Source organism: Prionailurus viverrinus, chromosome C2 (assembly GCF_022837055.1).
Source record: "Prionailurus viverrinus isolate Anna chromosome C2, UM_Priviv_1.0, whole genome shotgun sequence".
Taxonomy (NCBI): Eukaryota; Metazoa; Chordata; class Mammalia; order Carnivora; family Felidae; genus Prionailurus; species Prionailurus viverrinus.
Genome location: NC_062569.1, coordinates 31,490,407 through 31,510,991, shown reverse-complemented (window position 1 = coordinate 31,510,991; position 20,585 = coordinate 31,490,407).

The window sequence follows — 20,585 nt, the reverse complement described above, 5'->3', positions numbered from 1 at the left end:
ATACCTGAGGAGGCAAACATGGTGAGTAAACATTTGAAAAGATGGACAGCCTCACTGGAAATCAGGCAAATGCAAATTGAAGGAATGATACACCATCTTTACTCAATTGATCAGCAAAACAAAATAATTGAGAAGAATTGCCAAAGCTTGGGGTGGTGTGGGGAAATGGGTTCTTTCATCATTTGTAGGAATGTGAATAGTGATAACATTTTTGGAAAGTAATTTCAACCCAGTTTAAAAATTAAAAAGTACATATCCTTTGATCAAATAATCCCACTATTTCAGAGAAATAAAAGTGCTAGTACATAGGGAGAAATACACAAAAGTAGCTATTGCAGCAGTGATTGTATAAAATAGGAACAGGGAATTGGGTAATGTGGATGTTCATCGGTTAAGAGATGATTGAATAACTTACAATACATCTACGCTATGGACTATTATAACACTGCTAAAAAGCATGGCTTGGACTTATATTTTCTGCTGGAAAGGATCCGCCTTATAGGGAAAAATTAGGTCAAACAGTAAATCTGCATATATTGTTAAGCCCTAACAAGGAATTATGGAAACAAATACCTCAAACTACTGACATTGATTACTTCAAGGGGGTGAATTTGAGGGCAAGAGAAGACTAAGAATTGACATTCTTGTATGTTGCTGTTTTGTTTGGATTGTTATACCATTTTTCCATTGAGGTAGAAGTGAAGTTAAAAAAAACAAGGAAGAGAGATGGGGGGGCGGGGCGGGGCAGGGAGAAAGATAAAGAGAGGGCGAGAAAACAGGCTAGAGCATTAACATTTTAGACTTTAGCCTCATGGGGGAGAAAACAATGATTTCCTCAACCACAGGCAAAAGTGGTCATAAGTCAAAGACAGTAAGAGCAAAGAGAAATGCTGTTCTGTAGAGTCTGGCTCTTTAACCTGACGTCGTTACTCTTATAAATTAGAGATGTGGGCTGTTTTGGGGTTAATGCTGAGTATTATAGTAGTGAGGCTCTTTTAGAATCTCTTTTACAATGAAGAATTTGTGCCCTGATTTTTTTTGTTGTTGTTAGCATCTTAGCAGGTTTATTTGTTGAAGGCTTATTTGAGATCCTGGTTGTTTAAATAGAAAATAAAATAAGAAAAGATAAATAAGCCCGAGAATAGGGGGGAAATATTATTTGTGTCCCTCAGTAGTTTGAAGGTTGCTGTAGTTCATCTTCAGATACCGAGCGTCATGAAAGATTTATTTAACCACATTTCTCTTAAGGTCGAAGGAGTTGAGATCACTCTTTCATCCAGGCTTCCTTTCTTCACCCAGGTCCTCTTATTTATTTCTCTCTTTTCCTGAGCCAAAATTTGAGCTGCTGTGAGAGATTCTTAGTCAGTTCCCAATATTTGAAACCACTTTCAACAATGCCATCCATCTCCTCCCCCTGCAAGTGGCATTATCTCCACATCCTTGGAGATGAGCTGCCTCCTCCCTCTTTTATCACTCTGAGCTGTACACGTTTGGTTACAAATGCCCCGATAATGTTCTCGTTGGTCTCTCACAAGTGAAATAACAGATAACCATTCTCCCGGTGATGGCGATGCTGTCATCCTGCACCCAGATAACCAGGAAAGGAGGTATCCACTCCCATTGCGTGCTGTGATTAAGATCTCGCTGGCGAAGATACAAGTGAGATTGCCTTTATAAAGTAATATCTGTGCTCAGATCATTTTACTCAGCTCAGATAGCAGCTAACATCATTTCTTGGGGCCCTCCCCCTGTAATAATCTGCATTGGCTTTCAAACATGTGTGCTACCACCTGCCCTACTGGTGAGATAAGAACGAAAGTATTAGACGGCATATTAAATTGTGCTGCATTTTTCATATTACTCATACAAATGAGATACCAGCTGCAGGATAGTAGGTTTCGTTGTTGGCAGAACTCCCAATCATCGTGCTGCGGAAACAAGGGTAGCCTTCCATCTCAGCAGTGTGGGCTGTGGTCCGTGGGTGCTGTCCTCCCCAGGTCCACCTTCCTGGATTGCTTGATGTGAATTAACAGGGGACAAATCCTTTCATCCTAAACCACATTTAGGCTTAATGTACCATTACCTAAAGGAGGTAATCCATAGGGTGTTTCCCAAATTTCAGTTATCAAGTCCCACTTTTTAATGGTATTTGTTGTTCTGGAGTATCACCAATAATGTTATTTAATACTTTCCTTTAAATTATTATAATTTTAACTACTAAGCTTAATAATAAGAGTGATGAAATCACAAGTTTGTTATGCTTTTATTTTATCTACCTGATAGTAAGATAAACATGTAAACCATTAATGTTTTCTGTGCACCATCTAAACTAGTTCTGAGTGATACCCATGGATGTTCAAGAGACATCCCGTTTGAAAAACACCGCTAAAATAGTTCTCACTAAAGTATATACTGCTAGCACAGATAATTTGTTGGTAGCTGCTTTTAGTGAATGATCCCAGAGCTGGAAAGGTAGGGAGGAAAAGCTACAGATACAAGAAGGATTCAGAAAGGAAACGTTGGAAGGAAGTGAGTAGCAGAACTAAGGTGCCATCGCATCCTGGTCAGACTTAGGTAAGTAAGATGGAGCCAGGGACACCTTGACCATCACCTCTCTGGGTTCCTGGTTCTCTCTCTGAGCCATAATACGTTTTCAGGAACCAGGACTCTGGGATGAGGCTTTTTCTGCCTCTTGCCTCTTCTTTGCCTCACACCATGGAAGCCCTCAGAGAGAATCAACCTTCCTGGGAGATGTCCCAGGTGATAGCATGCACAGGATTGTGCTCAACCCACTAGTGTCTGGACTGTGGTCAGAAGCACTGCTCAACCAGCGTCATGAAGAGGAGGCAAGGATGATACAGACGGCAGGTGCCAAGTGTTCGGGAGTTTTGCCAAGTGTTCTGTTAAGATTATTGTATTTATCCAAGACAAATGGCTCCATTATAAAGCCACATTGTATATATGTATATGTTTTTTATATGTTGTTTTAAAAGCAAAAACAAAAAATATGAGAGATTACGGCTGGAAAGCATTAATTTAGAGGTAGCAAAGGCCCCAGACAGCTGTCAGAGGAATTTCTGCTCCAAGCTTTGCTAAGTACCTGTAATCCTTGGCTCTGAGAGCGCTGCTGTAGTAACCCCTTCCGTGACGGTCTTCAGCTGTACACTTCCCAGTTATTACCCTGAAAAAAGGACTGCCAGACCTCATGGTAATGATCTAACCTGCTCTGGCCATTTTGTTAGAGTTCTACCATCTTACGACCAGGTGACGACCTCTGGCTGACTGTCCCAAACATGGCCCTAAATGTCATGGTAAGGCTACTTTAGACATGCGGTCTTTTCTCTTTGCAGAAAGGCTGCGTGGAATGGAGCTGTATAGAACATACAGGTGGTTGATAGGCAGATGAGCAGGAAAGAGTTAATCTCCAAACCAACCAGGGTTTAGTTGTGGGCCTGCCAAGCATCCAGGCTGAGTTCGTGGGAGCACCACGAGGGAGCGGTTAATCAGACATCAGTTTCCAGGTGTGTGCATGACCTGACTGATGACCAAAGATTGAACTAAATGTCTGGGAATAGTTCATGTGTATAAGCATGAGGCTCAGACAAGACAACAATCAATCCCTGCTTCATCCTTTAATCTATATTCATTGCTAACAACAATCTAGCAAAATTCAGAGGGGGCTTTTTTTTTGGTACTCTGGTTAAATAAAGCAGGACGGCATCTGTAGTGTTTTGTAAATAGCATTTCGCGCAGTCGTTCAACGCTGATTAGCCCATGTTTGCCCTTCACTTTCCCAAATTAACTTTTGCCATCATCTTGCATACCCATGGAAGTTGGTTCCCCCAGGCTGCTGATTGCTGCTTTTCCCTAAAACTCATTTGATTATACCTGTGCCCACTGGCCATCTCCCTGAACAGTTTTGCCTTTGGGTTCTTTCAGTGCCTATTTATCCCTAGCTTCCCTCTCCACCTTTGTTAATAGGAAAAGGAAAAATAATTATATCAAGAATTTACACTTTTAGTAAAATAGAATATTCTTCTAATTTCTTAAACTCAAATTGTTCCTTATTGCCTCATTAAAGAAAGAGAAAAGGAAGGAAAGAAGGAAGTATATAAAGGAGTGAGTGAGGATAGAGGAACACTTAACTAGGATTGAGTCTTTTCCCAATTAAAAAAATTGAACATTTACATATGATGTAGATTATTACGAAGGTAATAGAACCACATTACAAAAATGTTGGCGTGAAGGAAAATAAGAAAACTCCATAATACTAGTAACAGAATTCCTATTTGCACGTTGGTTTATTTCCTGCTAGTCTCTCTGCTAAGCACCTACTTTCAAAATGTAGTTGTAATCCTACTGAATATCCAAGAATTTTTTTTTTCACCTAACGTTCAACCATGAGCATTTTTCATGGTGCTATGTGTCCTTTATAACCACAGTTTTTAATGACTACATGGTTTCCTTCAGTGAAAAGAAAATTACATAACCACTCCTTGATTGTTTTGATACTTAGATTGTTTGCAATTGAAAAACTTTCATGATATGATTGAAATGATACTGTTTAAGGTTATTTTTCCACCCACCTCTACTTTTGCATTATTTTATTAGGTTTTCTTTCCAGAAATCAGATAATCAGACAAAACCCATGGACATTTTAGGGGGCCTGATTCATCATTTGAAGTTGGGTTCTAAAAGCACTTGTACCCACTAAGTCTTCATCTTCATCAGTCATCTTTTAAAAAAAATTTTTTTTTAAACGTTTATTTATTATTGAAAGACAGAGAGAGTCAGATCGTGAGCAGGGGAGGGGCAGAGGGAGAGGGAGACACAGAATCTGAAGCAGGCTCCAGGCTCTGAACTGTCGGCACAGAGCCCGACGCGGGGCTTGAACTCACAAACTGCAAGATCATGACCTGAGCCGAAGTCGGAGGCTTAACTGACTGAGCCACCCAGGCACCCCAAGTCTTCACCACTCATCTTAGAGGACCCTTCACACACCCTCACTGGATTCTCCCACTTGTTTTTGCTTCTCCCAAAAAGGTGGGCTTCTTGTCTCTCTTATATTGGGGAAGAGCCTCCCATCATAGATTTCTTACCATTTGCCCCCAGTTTGAAGCCAAAGAAGCTTCATTAATCTTGTGAATGGTGCCTATGCTGTAGCAGATGCCTTTAAAAGAGCCCTTTACCCTTGCTGAAGTTTGGCAGCTGTTGAAGACAGCTGGGTAATGAGAAGGGTAGTGGGGCACCCAGGGTCTTAGGAAGGGGATTGAGAAAGTGGATCCCCACAACTGATGGTATCTGAATGACAATACACCCAAGAATAATTTGTGTACACAGTGTCCCCAACTTATGATGATTGTTGATTTAGGATTTTTTAACTTTACTATGGTGTGAAAGTGATCTGTTCATTTAGTAGAAACTGTACTTTGCATTTTGAATTGTGATCTTTTCCTGGACTAGTGATACGTGGTAGGATACTCTTTTGTAATGTTGGGCAACAGCAGTAAGCTGCTGCTCCCATGCAATCATGAGGGTGAACAAACCAATATACTTACAACCATCTGCACCCATACAACCATTCTGTTTCTCACTTCCAGTACAGTTGTCGATAAACTACGTGAGCTATTCAACACTTTATTATAAAATAGGCTTTGTGTTAAATGATTTTGCCCAACTGTAGACTAATGAAAGTGTCTTGAGTACACATAAGGTAGTCCAGACTAAGCCATGGTGTTCTGTAGGTGAGGTGTTCTAAATGCACTTTTGACTTACAATATTTTCAGTGACATGTTTATTGAGACTTAACCTCATGGCAAGTCAAGGAAGATCTGTGCTTTTATGGGTATTAGCTACTGTGGTAGGTGTTGGATATACAGATATAAATGCTACCGTGAAAGGGCTTACAGCTTATTGGGGGAAATGACAGGCCTGTGAATAACTGTTACAAAGACAGAATGAAGGACAAGAAGGATTCAGGATAAGTTAGCAGTCAAAACACTCACTGAACAGGGGCACCTGGGTGGCTCAATCAGTTAAGCATCCAACTCTTGATTTCAGCTCAGGTCATGATCCTCAGGGTCATGATCTCACAGTACTGAGATGGAGCCCATGTCTAGCTCTGTGCTGGGCATGGAACCTACTTAAGATTCTCTCTCCTCTCTCCCTCTCCCTCTGTCCCTCCCCTACACGCAGTCTCTCTTCATCTCTCTCAAATCAAACGAACAAAAATACTCACTGAAGAATCTTTGCACATTAGGCCCCATGTTTCTAAGCTTTGTTTTGATATGATCAGGGCGGCAGGGGAGGACAAGAGCAGGAAGTCAGTTGTGGCAGCTTCACTGAACTAAGATGAATTCTGGTTGCAGGAGAAGACCTTGCGTGGAGTCATTTGAATAAAGCATTTCCCTACTCACTGACCATTCCTGGCAGGGTGTGCATATGTGTTCAGGTGGAGCAGATACAAGCTATTAGCTTTCACTCTGGAGTTCCAAACTAAACAGTCATGCCCCACCCTGGGAACACTTCTGACCTCAGAGTGGGCTTATAATGAATGGCTGACTCTCAGAGTCAGATTAAGTGACAGATGACAGGAGTGGAATATTAGGGAAAACTCGGCACTATCTACACCCAGGTGTATATGGTTCTTTAGCTCTTCCTACATGAGTCTCTTCTTTTTCTTTTCTCTTATAGAGTACTTAATTAAAATTGTAGAGTTTTAAAATAGGAAGGGACTTTACTTACCTCAGAGGACTGTCAGTAACAAGACAGACTAAGGTAATGATGTGACCCTTCCCCCTTTAACTTCAAATACATAGAAATTCCAGATAAAAGGAAAACACAATGGCATTTTGGTGAAATTGCATTGCTTAACTTGAAAGAAAGAAAAGATAATCTCTAGATGTAGGGGAAGGAAAAGGAAGTGAATGCTGTTATAGTGGACGGGTAAGGGAGAGCTGATACAGGGGACTCTTGGGGCTTTGGGTTCCACATGACAATTGAGCTGGGCCTATAGTGTCCCTATGAGGAGCAGTTATGTGGCCTCCAGATCATAGGAAATGGAGGCAGGAGGAATCCTGTATACAGCCTGTAAAGTCAAAGAGCTGCCCACTCTTAAAATGTGGGCTAGAAAATTGCACCCATTGGCATGGGAAGCAAATGGAAGCTTGTCATTTGCCTAGAGATTTAGGCAGAAAGAAAAAATCATTTAAGGAATCTAATCCCCAGGCCTGAACTATGTAGAGGTATGCGATCCAAATTTACACTTCCTGTCTGGTATAGGACACCCAAGCTGAGAATTTATCGTAACCTGGTCAGGGACCATTGAAACCCTATAGGCTCAGTAAAAGCAAAAATAAAACTTCTCAGCAGGAATCCTTTCACAATCCAGGGCACACAGAATTCTGTAGACCTAATACCCTTGATGAAGAGAAGCTCACAATAAAAAACAGATAAACCTCATGAATCAAACCATCACACATCAGGGTCAGGAGACACCACAAACAGGAATCTGTATCCACTACTGGCAGGAGTGTCAAATGGTAGAACTACGCCAGGGAGCAATTTAGCAAGAGCTAGTACATCTGAAGATGAGCAAACACTACACCCAGCAAGCTCATGTACAGGTTATATGCTCTAGAAAATTCTCACATGCATAAAAGATATGCCCAGAGATCTTCACTGCCCCATTGTTTATAAAAACAAATTATAATGATGACTAAAAAAAACCCCCAAATAGTGGATCAGAATGGAAATGGATAAGTGAAGGATGATTTATTCATATATTAGAATACTATCAACTCATTAAAATGAATGAACATATTCAAATGTACAAATCTTAAAAACATGATGTTGAGTGAGAGAGCCAAGTTTCCCAAGGATAAGTATAGCATACCATTTATGTAAATTTTAAAAATATAAATAAATATTATATATTATTTATGAACATGAACCAAGGTAGTAAAAGTATAAAAACAGAAAAAACATGTCAATCTAAGAAAAGTGGTTTCCTTTTGTGTGGGAGGGAAAGCAAAGGACTTGATTTAAATTAGGTCTGACTCTTAAACCAGCAAAATACTAAAAGTATTCCATATGGACTCCCTGTAAACCAACACATTTAATTTTTTACTATGAAAAAAGAAATCCTCCTCCCCCCAATTTTTTTTCCTACAGACTCTTTTAAAAAAAGAAATAATGCATTACAGATCTGTTGTAGCCCCATTTATACATCAGTCCTATCTCATCTCCTCCCGTTGTTGTGTCTGTAAGATATACTGCCTCTTCAAATGCAATCCAAGGCCAAATCACACATTTAACCACTCCCAACATGCCAGGAAGGAAATGGTGGAGGCAAAAGAATATAGCCACAAGAATATAGCCACAATAGCTCTTTTTGGAAAAACAAACAAACAAACATGGAAAATAATGCTGTTGGCACTAGTGGAGGTCATGTTTCATACCATACTCTCCTGGGTGAGCATTCAGAGGACCCCATGATGTGGTAGTGGTGGGAGTTCCCTGTTGGGCAAACATGGTTATCCTTGTTCTGCTCTGAAAGCATTCCTCTTATCTACTGTTCTCCACTACCACAGAGGAGATGGGCAGTGGGTGTTTTTTTTTCTTCAGGAGCTCTACTTATTGTCATAGCTTACTTCCTGTTCTAGGGAGTCCCGGGCACTGAAGATGACCTTAGGGATTGAACAGTCATAGGCCTTTTTATTTTTTCTTCCAGGACTTGAAGTTGGTCCAATTAGCCAGTCAGTTAGCTTTCCAGAAACTTCAAGGGATATTAACCAAAGCCAAAGATCTTATGGAGTCATGGTCCATGAATTTTGACCCTATTTTTATTGTATCTGTCTCTTAGCAACAGGCTCAAGAGCTCTGTGCAAGCTCCTAGCCCTAGGTTAACTGCTTCTATCTTGTCCTCTCAAACAGTGGGTTGAGGCAAGGCTAATGTGCCTTCACTGTGGAGCTCTTTACGAGGGGGTAATTGTATTTTTTGAGCAGCAAGCCAACTGTAGGAGGTGTTGGAAGGGGCCTGGGCCATTAGGCTCACTCTACTTTCCTGGTTTCTTCTGGGTCTCAGTCTTAACTGTCTCTGTGTTTTCTATCTAACCACCTTTTCTTATACTACCTTTAGCTTTGGGAAGATAACATGTGACTCTTAGCCCTCCTCAACTGCTGGCCACTGTCCCTTAGCAAGGCTCTATTGCCTTCCCTTTCTGCTCTACTGAAATAGCAACTCACTCTAACATCGTGATATTTTTTCTTCCCAGCTGAATCCAAAAATATAACATGTGACAGTTTAACTGGCTCTTTTGCAATCCCATAAAAAGGATTACCAACTTGAATGTGGGGCAGGGGAATCCTTATTGTACCGCAGTCTGTCTAAATCCAGCCACTTCCATGTAGGTCTGTCACTCATTACATCCCACTCCTAGTACTGACTTACACGTTGGTTAGGACCCTTTTGGTTGTAAATGAAAGAAAAACAGTTCAAAATGGCTTTTTTTTCCCCAACGTTTTTTATTTATTTTTGGGACAGAGAGAGACAGAGCATGAATGGGGGAGGGGCAGAGAGAGAGGGAGACACAGAATCGGAAACAGGCTCCAGGCCCTGAGCCACCAGCCCAGAGCCTGACGCGGGGCTCGAACTCACGGACTGCGAGATCGTGACCTGGCTGAAGTTGGACGCTTAACCGACTGCGCCACCCAGGCGCCCCCAAAATGGCTTTTTAAAAAAGCCCAGGGAAGGTATTGGCCCATGTTTAGTAAGTACAAGGGGTATACGTGGCCTTTGGTGAGTCTGGATCCAGAAATTCAAATAGCATCATCAGGACTCTGTTTATTTTTCTCTACCTCTTAGCTCATTTTGTCCTCAGTGTTGGTCTCATTCTTAAGTAGACTCTCCATGTGGTGGAAATATGATCACCTTTTGTTCTTGGTTTATGTTGTTCTCATAGCTGGTATCACAGCAAATAGAGAACGTCTCTTTCTAACAGTTCTATCCAAAGTCCTGCAAAAGGCTCTGACTGGCTTGGCACAGGTTTGTCCTGTGCCCACGACCGTGACCAGAGTCTGGGATTCCCTTATTGACCCCGTGGGGGCTATAGGCTGAGTAGTATCAACACCACTTGAAACACAAGGAGTAAAATGAGTACAGGGATGGATCCTCAAAGAGATCCCAGGCAGACAAAAATAAGGGTCTTCTAATAGGAGTGTTCTGAATCATTTGCGTGGTCTCTTTGTTAGAGACCTTTAGAAGATATTTGTGATGGGTAATTTTTTTAGTGCATTTTTAAGTGGAAAGACATTGGTACTCATGCTTAAAATGCGCCAAGTAATCCCCTTATGTAAAAGTTTTTAACTTTTAGAGTGGCTCTCAAAGTAGATTTTTGGAGTATCCATTGACTTTGGGAATACATATACTCTTTTTAAAACATTTTACTGGGGATTAAATCATATATTATTTGCATTTGCAGTCAAATGCTCTGCCACTATATATTATTCACATTTGGAAAATACTTCATACTCTCTTAATGTTGTATGGTATAATGCCATACGGAAATATATGTTTCCCAATGTTTCTAAATAAGAGCTCTTTCTGACAACACCACATTTTGTGGATCTCCCACAACCTGGAATTGTACTTACAATACCTTAAGAAAAATACATGTGAGGGGTGCCTGGGTGGCTCAGTCAGTTGAGCGTCTGACTTTGGCTCAGATCATGATCTCACAGTTTGTGAGTTCGAGCCCCGCATTGGGCTCTGTGCTGACAGCTCAGAGCCTGGAGCCTGCTTCAGATTCTGTGTCTCCCTCTCTCTCTGCCTTTCCCCTGCTCGTGCTCAGTCTCTCTCTCTCTCTCTCTCTCTCTCTCTCTCTCTCTCTCTCTCTCTCTCTCAAAAATTAGAAAAAAGAAAAACACATGTGATAATTACTATGTAGTATTTTATTAAGTCCAATAGCATGTGTAACACTTGAAAAATAACTGTATGCACAGGAGTTGGCCCTATAATCAGGCTACAGAAAAGGCTTGGGCATGTGTGAAGTTTTTTGGACTCCACAAGGGATGGTACTTAATAGAACTGGGCCTGTAGGTTAGGGACTGCTAGAGTAGTGAGTGCTTAAGAATATGGTTCAGTCCCAGCTTTACCACTTGTGAGCTGTTTGACTTTGGGTGAGTTACTTAACCTCCTTAAGATTTCAGTTTCTTCGGGGCACCTGGGTGACCCAGTCGACTGAATGTCTGAATTGGGCTCAGGTCGTGGTCTCGAAGGTCGTGAGTTTGAGCTGTGCATTGGGCTCACTGCCGTCAGTGCGGAGCCTGCTTTGGATCCTCTGTTCCCCTTTCTCTCTGCCCCTCCCCCACTTGCTTGTTCTCCCTCAAAAATAAATAAACCTTAAAAAAAAAAAAGATTTCAGTTTCCTCAAATGGGAACTAGCTGTGACACCACCTGTTCCCCTAAGGTTGCTGTTGAGGATTAGAGATAATATGGGTGGAGCACCTGGCAGAGTCCTTGACGCATGGTTAGCACTCAATATATGGTAGCAGTTATTGTGGCCACTTTATATATATAATTATCTATTTACTGTAAGTCTCCTTGAAGGTAGGCACTGTGTTTTATGCATCTTTATATTCTTAGCACCTAGCAGGGTCTTGACTGAGGCAGGATATATTTATTGACTGAATAGAAAATTAAATACAATCATGTATCTAAAGAGTCTAGTCCAGTGGCTACAGCATGGTTGGTACTCCTTAAATGTGCCTTCTCTCCACGGTCTAGGCTTGGACATGTAATTCTCAAACTTTAGTGTGCTCGAGAATCTCCTGCAGGGCTTGGCTTGTTAAAACAGACTGATAGCTCCATATCAGGTTTCAGTAGGTCTGAGTGGGACCTGGGCAATAGTATTGAGTGTTACTTTAAAGCCCTCCCCTAGGAAGGTTCTCAACATGAGGTGTAAATCATGGGCCTTACCACTGGGCTTATTTGTCCTAACTCAGGGTACCATTGTCATCTGCATGTTGTCCACTGGTAGCACTGTATGAACCATTTCCAATAGTAAAAAACCAACATCAGTAAGTCTGGTCTTATATTTCTAAATTGATTATGTAGATCTCACACACCTTTCAAATAAGTCAGTCGAAGTTTTTCACAGATACAGTGTTATTTCCTCTAGGCCAGTGAGTGCTTGCAAGTCTCTTGGACAGCCCTTTTGTTTTATTGTGTGTATGTATGTGTATGTGTGCACGTGAGTGCCCCAGATGTAGTCAACTTATCTTGAGTTGTTTCTTATAATCCAACTGTAATCAAGGGATTAACTCACTGGAGTCATAAGGGTAGGGAGGGGAGAGTTTCTGCTTTTCGTTTTTAGAAATGATTTTTAGAAATCAACCACCTCTTCTCAGTTATAAAATCCTTCCAAGACCCTAAATCTGTAGTCATGGGCTCATTAGAAGCAAGTTGCAACTACAAGCATGTTTGTCTGTTTCCCTCCCTCTTGGTGCCTGTGTCTGATGTTCGTTTCTTCCTTGTGAACTTTAATACGTGTTTAATATGAATCTTAATTATTTGATTACAATGGCATAATTACATAATTGGAATGTATTGTGCACGCTGGTGGGAAGGAGTCTGGAAGGTGCTCAGTGACTGATGTTACATAAACAGAATAATAATGACGGTGAGAGTGAGACTAAGGAGAAAATTATTGGAAAACTTGGAAGGGATGGACATTTGCCGAATTGAGAGGGTAGCATTTCTTTTGCTTGAATGGTTGGTGTTTATTTTACCTCTGTTTATTTTACCTCTGAGACTGAGGCTTCTGTGCATCAGTGCAATTAGAAAGAAGTGGGTTCTGATGGTGGGCTTTTTGGAGGCCACTTTGGAGATGGGTTATGGGCCCAAGGCCTACCTGTCTGGGCATAAAGCAAGCCAGACACATCAGCAAGCTCTAACACACTGCTTCTTAAGATGACTCAGGCAGAAGCAAGCTCAAGTCTCTTTCTTACACTGTCCTAGCTTTGGAATGCTTTATGTGACACATTTGTATATCATCAGAACATTGAAAGCGCCATTAATGTGGAATGGAACCATCTTCCCTCCCTAGTGCAATTCTACCCTCTCTCGCTGGTAACATATTGCTGCTGAAGAGGAATGGCACTTAGCCAATCGTTTTGTGCTCCCAGTTAATGACCACCATTACTGTGTCATTTGGGCTAGAGAAACATGTCCACTGCCTAGAGCTCTTCCCATAATAATCGGTCCGTGCACTGGCATCCTTATTTGATGTTTACTGTGTGTTGCCATAATCACGATGATTATTTCCCCAACTTATTTTTACTATTAACACAAAACATATCTGCTCATTGATTCAATAAATACCTGTATTTATTAAATACCTATGTAAGTGCTAGCTGTGTGTGATGCAGAAAAATAGAAGACACAGCATTTATGGTTTAACAGTTGAAGCCTAGACAAGGCATTCATGGAAAGTTAAATATTGCAAACCCTTACATGGTGGGTAGGAGAAACGATTTGGAATATTTTCACTGAAGAATACTGAAATGAACTTGACCTGCCTTCAAGGGAATTTTGGAAGACAACCTGGCAATATCTAGTAAAGAAAAAAAAAAATGGACACCTTCTGATCCAGCTTTTTCATTTCTTGGTTTGTACCCCAGATGGACATTCATGTGCACAGAAAGGGCATGTACAATTATGGTAACTGTAGATATTGCAATTTGTAACCTCATAATACTGTAAACAACCTAAACGTACAATAGGGGAGTATATACATAAGCTGAGGTTAAAGCTGTACAATGAAAATCATACAGAGGTTAAGAAGAATGAGGTAGATTATCAACAGATCTTTAAGGATACACCTTTAAGGGTCTCTTTTCATTTATTCATGAATTAGTGTTGATTTTTTTCAAATGCTTTTCTATATCTGTGCAGATGATCATATTGGTTTCTTTTATTCTGTTAGTGTGCTGATAATAAATATTTCACTCTTCTGTATTTTCCATTTATATTTTCTCTATGCTTCTGTCTGAATATTTTCAATGGATCCATCTTTGAGATTACGGATTTTTTTTTTTTTTTTTTTTTTTTTTTTTTTTGCCAAGGTGGAAGACTTAAACCAAGTCCCCACACAGCTTAATCCCTGACTGGACTGAACCCTTGGACTCAGCCCTTTATGCATCTCAACTGAAAGGAGCTTCCTCTGTGCAGAGATCCTGATATATGATCTCCCTTCCCCTCTAAGCCTGATGAACTTTCCCAATGCTCTGCTTATCTTCTTAGCCTCTTCAGTGCTCCTTTCTGCCTAATTTCCCTTCTTCAGGAATCAGCAAAGTCAGTAGTGGAAAAGTTGAGCCTGATATGTTGGCTTCACTCTGCATTTCTTTTTTCTCTGGGTTTCTGGAATCAGATGTCCTGGCCGTCTTGGTATTCCTGAACTCCAATTTTTATCACCCATATTCATGACACCACATAAAGAAAGGTCCGTTCAGGTTCTCTGGTACTTGTCACCTTCTTTCTGCTTGACTTGCAGCATCACTTAAGAAATGGCAAGTACCTTGAGGGGAAAAGTGGGATAGAATATTAGGACTCAACTCGACTTCCCCTTCATGTTGGGATCTTGGGGCCTTAACTTTAGGTCCTAGGGCATGATGGGTCTCTGGTGCCTTAAAACAGATTTTTATTTCCTATTTTCTCTTTCATTTGTTCTTGGCAAGAGGGTTTCTGTGCTACAACAGGAGCAGGCAGAGGTCTCTTTAAGTATCAGTCTAATGTGGGTTTAAGATAAAGCCTGAAATTCTGAGTGAGGCTCAGCTCAGCTACACACTCCTAATATAGGACCCAGCTATAGTCTGTGGTAGCCACACCTGTGTTGTTAGCCAGTCATGTTCCCTTCAAAGTAAGTGTTTCTAGGCCCTTTTCTGGGAGCAGGCCTTGGCTTAAGCCTCCGAAGGAACTGCTTCTCTGAGAAGAGAATGTGGCTCACGTGAACTTGTACCTGAGGTTTGTGCTAGAGTCCTAGGGTCTATTCTGAGTCCTCTCTCTGTTCAGCCTTCAGGGCATAAAAGGTACATCTTAGCAAAATGTCTACACATTGTACTGGGGGAATTCTCCTGTGTTTCAAGGTGTATCTCTCTAGGAGTAACAATCTAGAGTTTATTTATCAAGATTTTAAATTCATCAAGATTTCATTCTCTTCTGTTCTTAAATGTCAGATTTTAGCTGACATAATTTCCTGATTTATAGTCCTATAATTTAGTCCTTGAACTGCAAGATCTTTTCTCTTAATTCAGAATCACCGTGTGGGACCCTCAGAGAATCACAACTAAGTAGAGGAGTGGGTGAATGTGAGCATGGCCAGAGGAGGGCCAGTACAGGTCATGGGCCTACAAACCAGTTGGCTGAGAAGGTGATGCTTGGTCTACCCAGTAACAGAAGAGTGAAATCCCTCCTAGTATGTGGTGGTAGGACTAAGGGTGGGGGATGAACGGGGTAGATCTGCATATTCTGTACAAGATGGGGACATTCAGAGATAAGGTGAGGTCACTTCACAGCGTAGGACCTCAGTTTTGAGTATGGTTTCCTTTAGAGTTGGGAGAGCAACCCTGGGCCTGGATTGTCTGGGGTCGGAGCTGCTGCAGGGCTAAACCAACTTCCATCCTTAGCTCCTGCACTCTATCATCATCTTAAAAACCATCTTTGGATAAACTGTAGCCTGTTTTCTGAGAAGAGTTACTTTTCTCCTAGCTGACATGCAGGATAGATGGGAGTCTGGATGTGAGGGATGATTGGAGAGCTCTAGTGTGGAGCATCACAATGTATTGAAGGCTCACAGACATGGAGGGTCTCCTCCAGAAAAACACTTTTCCCTGGAGTGGATGTGGTGATGATGAACCTGGAGTATCCCTAGTTGTGCTTGAAGGGGTCTACATTGAGAGAGGACTGACAAACATTGTCTCTAGGGAAGAGTTTCTATTTCCTATGTAAGCCTTACTTGTAATACTTATTTTGGAGCTCAACTACATACAACCAGTGCCCTGTCTTCTCTGTCAGCCAGATGAACACTGTAATATGAATAAAATCTATGATTCTAGAAGCCAGACATGCTTTTCCTTTTGAAAATTTATTCCAGGACCCCAAAGACTATGACTGCTGAAAAGGGAGTGTTGGGATTAATAACAACTTAGGAAGGCAAGGCACGGACTTTCATTTAATGCTGCCTATGTGCCAGGTATGTATTAGGTACTTTGTGTGAGTTGCCTTGTTAAACAAGCCCAGGTCTTTGACTTGGATGCTTTGTGTCTGTACCATCTTGCTTCATGCTTGTCTTAAATATTGCCTTAAAAGAGCTCTGTGTTCTGCTCTTTTCAAAACTCTGTGTTTCAGATACATGTGTCTGCAAAATTGTAAGCTGGCTTCAGCTGTCTCCCTGTCCCCCACTGAGCCTGGCATGGACTGGGTACTCTGTAAGCCTTAAATGAGTGCTTGATGAATGAATAGATCTCCATGAAAATGGAGCTGACAGTGACAGAAAACTCCATCCCTCTGCCTCTCAGCTCCCTGGCCCTTCTGATCCCAATTAGGTTGTGTCTGCAAAGATAAGCATACCGGGGAGGATCTCAGCCAAGTTTTTCCCAGGCACATTCTACCTGTGTTAGTGTTTGGAGCCACCATGGAAAAGTTATCCTATTCATGTGAAAATTATACATGCTTAAACGAGAAAGAAAGTTAAACGACAAGATTTGGACCTTGTCATTTAACACTAATGTGGCTTCCATTGCCTAAAGAAGGATTCTCAAACTTGCTCATCAGATTCAAGGACAGAATGAGGCTTTTTAATAAAACAAACTTCTGGCTTAACCTGATTGATTGGGTCTGGGAGGGGACAAAAGAATCTGTGTTTCCAAAAATGGTGGCTAAGAGATTCTAGATAATTCTGATGATCAATCTGATTTGGGCCATGGTGTAAGGTAAAGCTCCTCAGCACTGCAGGCAAAGAGTCTGTAAGCTGGTTCTACTTGCCACCCCCTGTAGACTCAACTTCTGTATCCCTCTGCTCTTCTAGTACACACACACACACACACTAACACAGACACACGCACTCCCCCCACTCCCCTTACAGTTCTGCTGCTTCCCTTGTGTCTTTATACACACTATTCCTTTGCTTAGGATAAACTTCCTTTCCTCCAACCCAGCATCCCTTCCTCAAACCTAATGGTTCCTTTTGAGTGTCAGTTTGGCTAGGCTGTAGTACACCTAGTTATTTGATTAAATTAATCTAGGTTTTGTTGTTAAGGTGTTTTGAGGATATGGTTAACATCTACAATCAGTTGACTTTAAGTAAAGGAGATTATCTTTAATGATCTGAGTGGGCCTCTTCCAATCAGTTGAAAGTCTAATCAGTTGAAAGAGCAAAACAAGTTTCCTTGATGAAGAAGAAATGCTGCTTGTGGACTTGAGTTTGTAGATCAGGTTGCCATCAAATTTTAAAAATTAAGTTGCCAGGGCACCTGGGTGGCCCAGTCAGTTAAGCATCTGACTCTTGATTTTGGCTCAGGTCTGATCTCATGGTCGTGAGACTGAGCCCCACATTGGCTCCACACTGAGTGTGAAGCCTGCTTGGGATTCTCTCTCTCCCTCCCTCTGCCCCTCTCCCTGGCTTGAGCATGCTGTCTCTAAAAAAAAAAAAAAAAAAAAAAAAAAAAGAAAATATTAAGTTGCCAATTTTATGAAATATTTTGGAGTTAAAAAACTAAATATATATAAATATATTTATGAAAATTGTTTATGAAATTTGCTCTAAAATTTTGACTAATCCTGTACTTGGAAGTTTACTCTTATTTGGCCCTGTTTCTATCTTCAGAATTTATTAGAAAAAGCTTGCTATATTTATTTATTTTGCTCTATATGTTTTATAGTAGTATTTGGCTGAAAGCAGTACAATTCTGGTCTGACCATATTAATTCATATTCTGTGCCCCCAAGTGGGAGGGTCTCCAGTGGAACTCTACCAGCCTACAGACCAACATGGCACCCAGCCCAGTCATTAGTTAATCCCCAAAGACCACATGTGAGGTCCATATCACAAAGTGACTTGGAACCTAAAGACTCACAGGAAACAATGGAGACTCCAGATGTCTGTATACCCAACTTTGCCTGTAGGCTTGGAAGCCAGTCACACACATGAGCTCAGTGCCCAGGAAGTGGGACTTGCATGCAGGCAGTCCGTTCTCTCTCCCCCCCCTCGGGGTTCAACAGTGCCCTGAGGTGCTCCCTGCATCAGTCCCTCAGCATGGCTTTGTTCTAGCCACCATGACCTGTGCACTGGGCATTTGTAAGTTTGCCACCCCAACTTCAGGTTTGGGGCATCATCCCAATTGTGCCCCACATTTAGGAGGTAGGTGTTACAAAAGGTGGCTGGCACACACACCAGGTTTGACTCCCAGCAGTGTTGGGTAGGTTCCTCAGTCTTGCTGAGTCTTAGTTTCCACATCTGTGAAAACAGAGCTAACGTTCAGTTGTCTGAATATTAGGTTTAAATTAGATTTGTGCTGTGGTAGATCACGGGCAGCAGCCACTGAGCAGCAGAGAGAAGCACAAAGGGTGGGTGTCTCACTCAGCCTGCAGAAGGGTATCAGGTCCTCCTGGAGGAAATGACACCTAAACAGAGTCTTAATATAACTGGTCTAAGCCCAAATGGGTGTGTGGAAAGGGAGGGTAGGTGTGTGGTCAGAAAGGGGATGGTGCACCCTGAAACAGGGAAGGACTTGGAGGTAAGAAACACAAGGATGCTTACACAAGAAAGCTATGCCTCGGTTTGTGGGGTGGTTGGCAGAAGCGTGAGGCAAAGAATAACGAGGGTGGGATTGGAGAAGTACTCAGAGCCCTGAAACACAAGGGGAGAGGGCCTGGCAACACTCATAAATTAAGTTTTTAGTTATGATGGAGGTGAATTATTATTTAGACTCTTCGAATATCAGTGTTAGAGGGACCTGAGCAATGACTTTATCTTACAACTAGAACAAGTGAAGCCCCCAGAGGTCCCCTTGTGAAGGTGATGCCGTTATTAGTGGCGGATCACAAACCACGGCTTCTTGACTCCTCACAGACTGGTCTTGCCTCGTCCATATTCTCCCTCCCTTCCCTACTCGCACACGGCCTCTACCACTCGGGATGTTCCCAGTGTCTGGTGTGTCTGTGTAGTCTGTTGACAGCTTTGACAGCTCATATTTCATATTCTTTTCTTGTTTCTCTTTTGTTTCATCAAAGTAATACTTGGTTTTAAGAGTCAAATAGTGTCATGATGTTTGTAATGAAACAGCAATGGAAGTCCCCCAAGGGCGGTCTTTCTGAGACATAAATTGGCTCTTAGTCTAGTGATATGCCTTCCTTCCAGAAAGAGGGTGCTAGGAGGGAGCTGGAAAATGACACCTCAGATCTGAGTGGAAGATGGCCTAAGGGACCGGCCTCTGTGTTCAGACTTTCTGGGTTCAAATCTTGACCTGCCACTTTGTAGTTATGTGACCTTGGGCAAGTTGCTATCGACCTGCACTCCTGGTGCTGTCTGCACAGTGCAGGTGCTGCAGGGAACACAAAGAGGGCCCACAAGGAGCTTTCAGGCTCCCGGGACAGGGAACTAGGAGGCATATACAGAAAAGGTCCTTGACAGGTGGAAAGAATACTTGTACCACCCCCAGGAGTTTGATGAATCAGGGTCCCAGTGCTGGCACAACCACATTCTAGCTGTGATGCCTTGGAAAAGTCAGCCTGTCTGAACTCAAGTTTTACTTCTGAAAAATAAGGGAATAATAAATCCCTCTGTCATTGAATTGTTGTGAGGGTTAATAAGATACATGGATGAAAGGAGCAGCAGGAGGAGGAGGAGGTAAAGGAATCCACCACAGCACTGTGAAATAAGAAAGGGATCTATCCCTGGACAGATTTTGTAAAATTCCTGGGCGATAGAAAGCAGATGGGATCAGCCTGCAGAAACATAAGGGCAGGAAAAAACCACAGCCCGCATCATAGACAACAGAACTACTGTGAAAGTAATAGAAATTCCAGAAATATTTAAAGTTCAGAGTCAACAAATGGATCAGAAGGGGCTTTGGGGAAACCATCAGGGTAATTAATAAAACTTCACATTTGGAACCGCTGAGCCAACCAGGCTCCTTTCCTTCCCCACACATTATGAGCAGAGAGCATGGGTGATGCTTAGATGTAGGGGGAAAGTTGCAGAAAGGGGGAGACAACCAGAGAGGCAGAGCGGAGCTGGAAGTGACCCCCCAGGAAACTCAGATGGGCAGGTGAGCCAGTTAAGGGCAGAAATGATTCCAGAGGACTTACATTCCTGGGATGGGAGGGCCCCACCTTCTCAGAAGGTGAGCGAGCTACTAGCTTGCAATTCCTGCCCCCTCCCTCCCTCCCTCCCTCCTCCACTCCAAGTCACCCAAGGCAGCTGAAATCAGTATTTAACATGCTCAGGCAAACAGGAGTTTCAAATTTGAGTGCAAACAGTAGTTAAGAATGCCCAAACACTTAAGGAAAACAAGCATCATTAAAAAGAA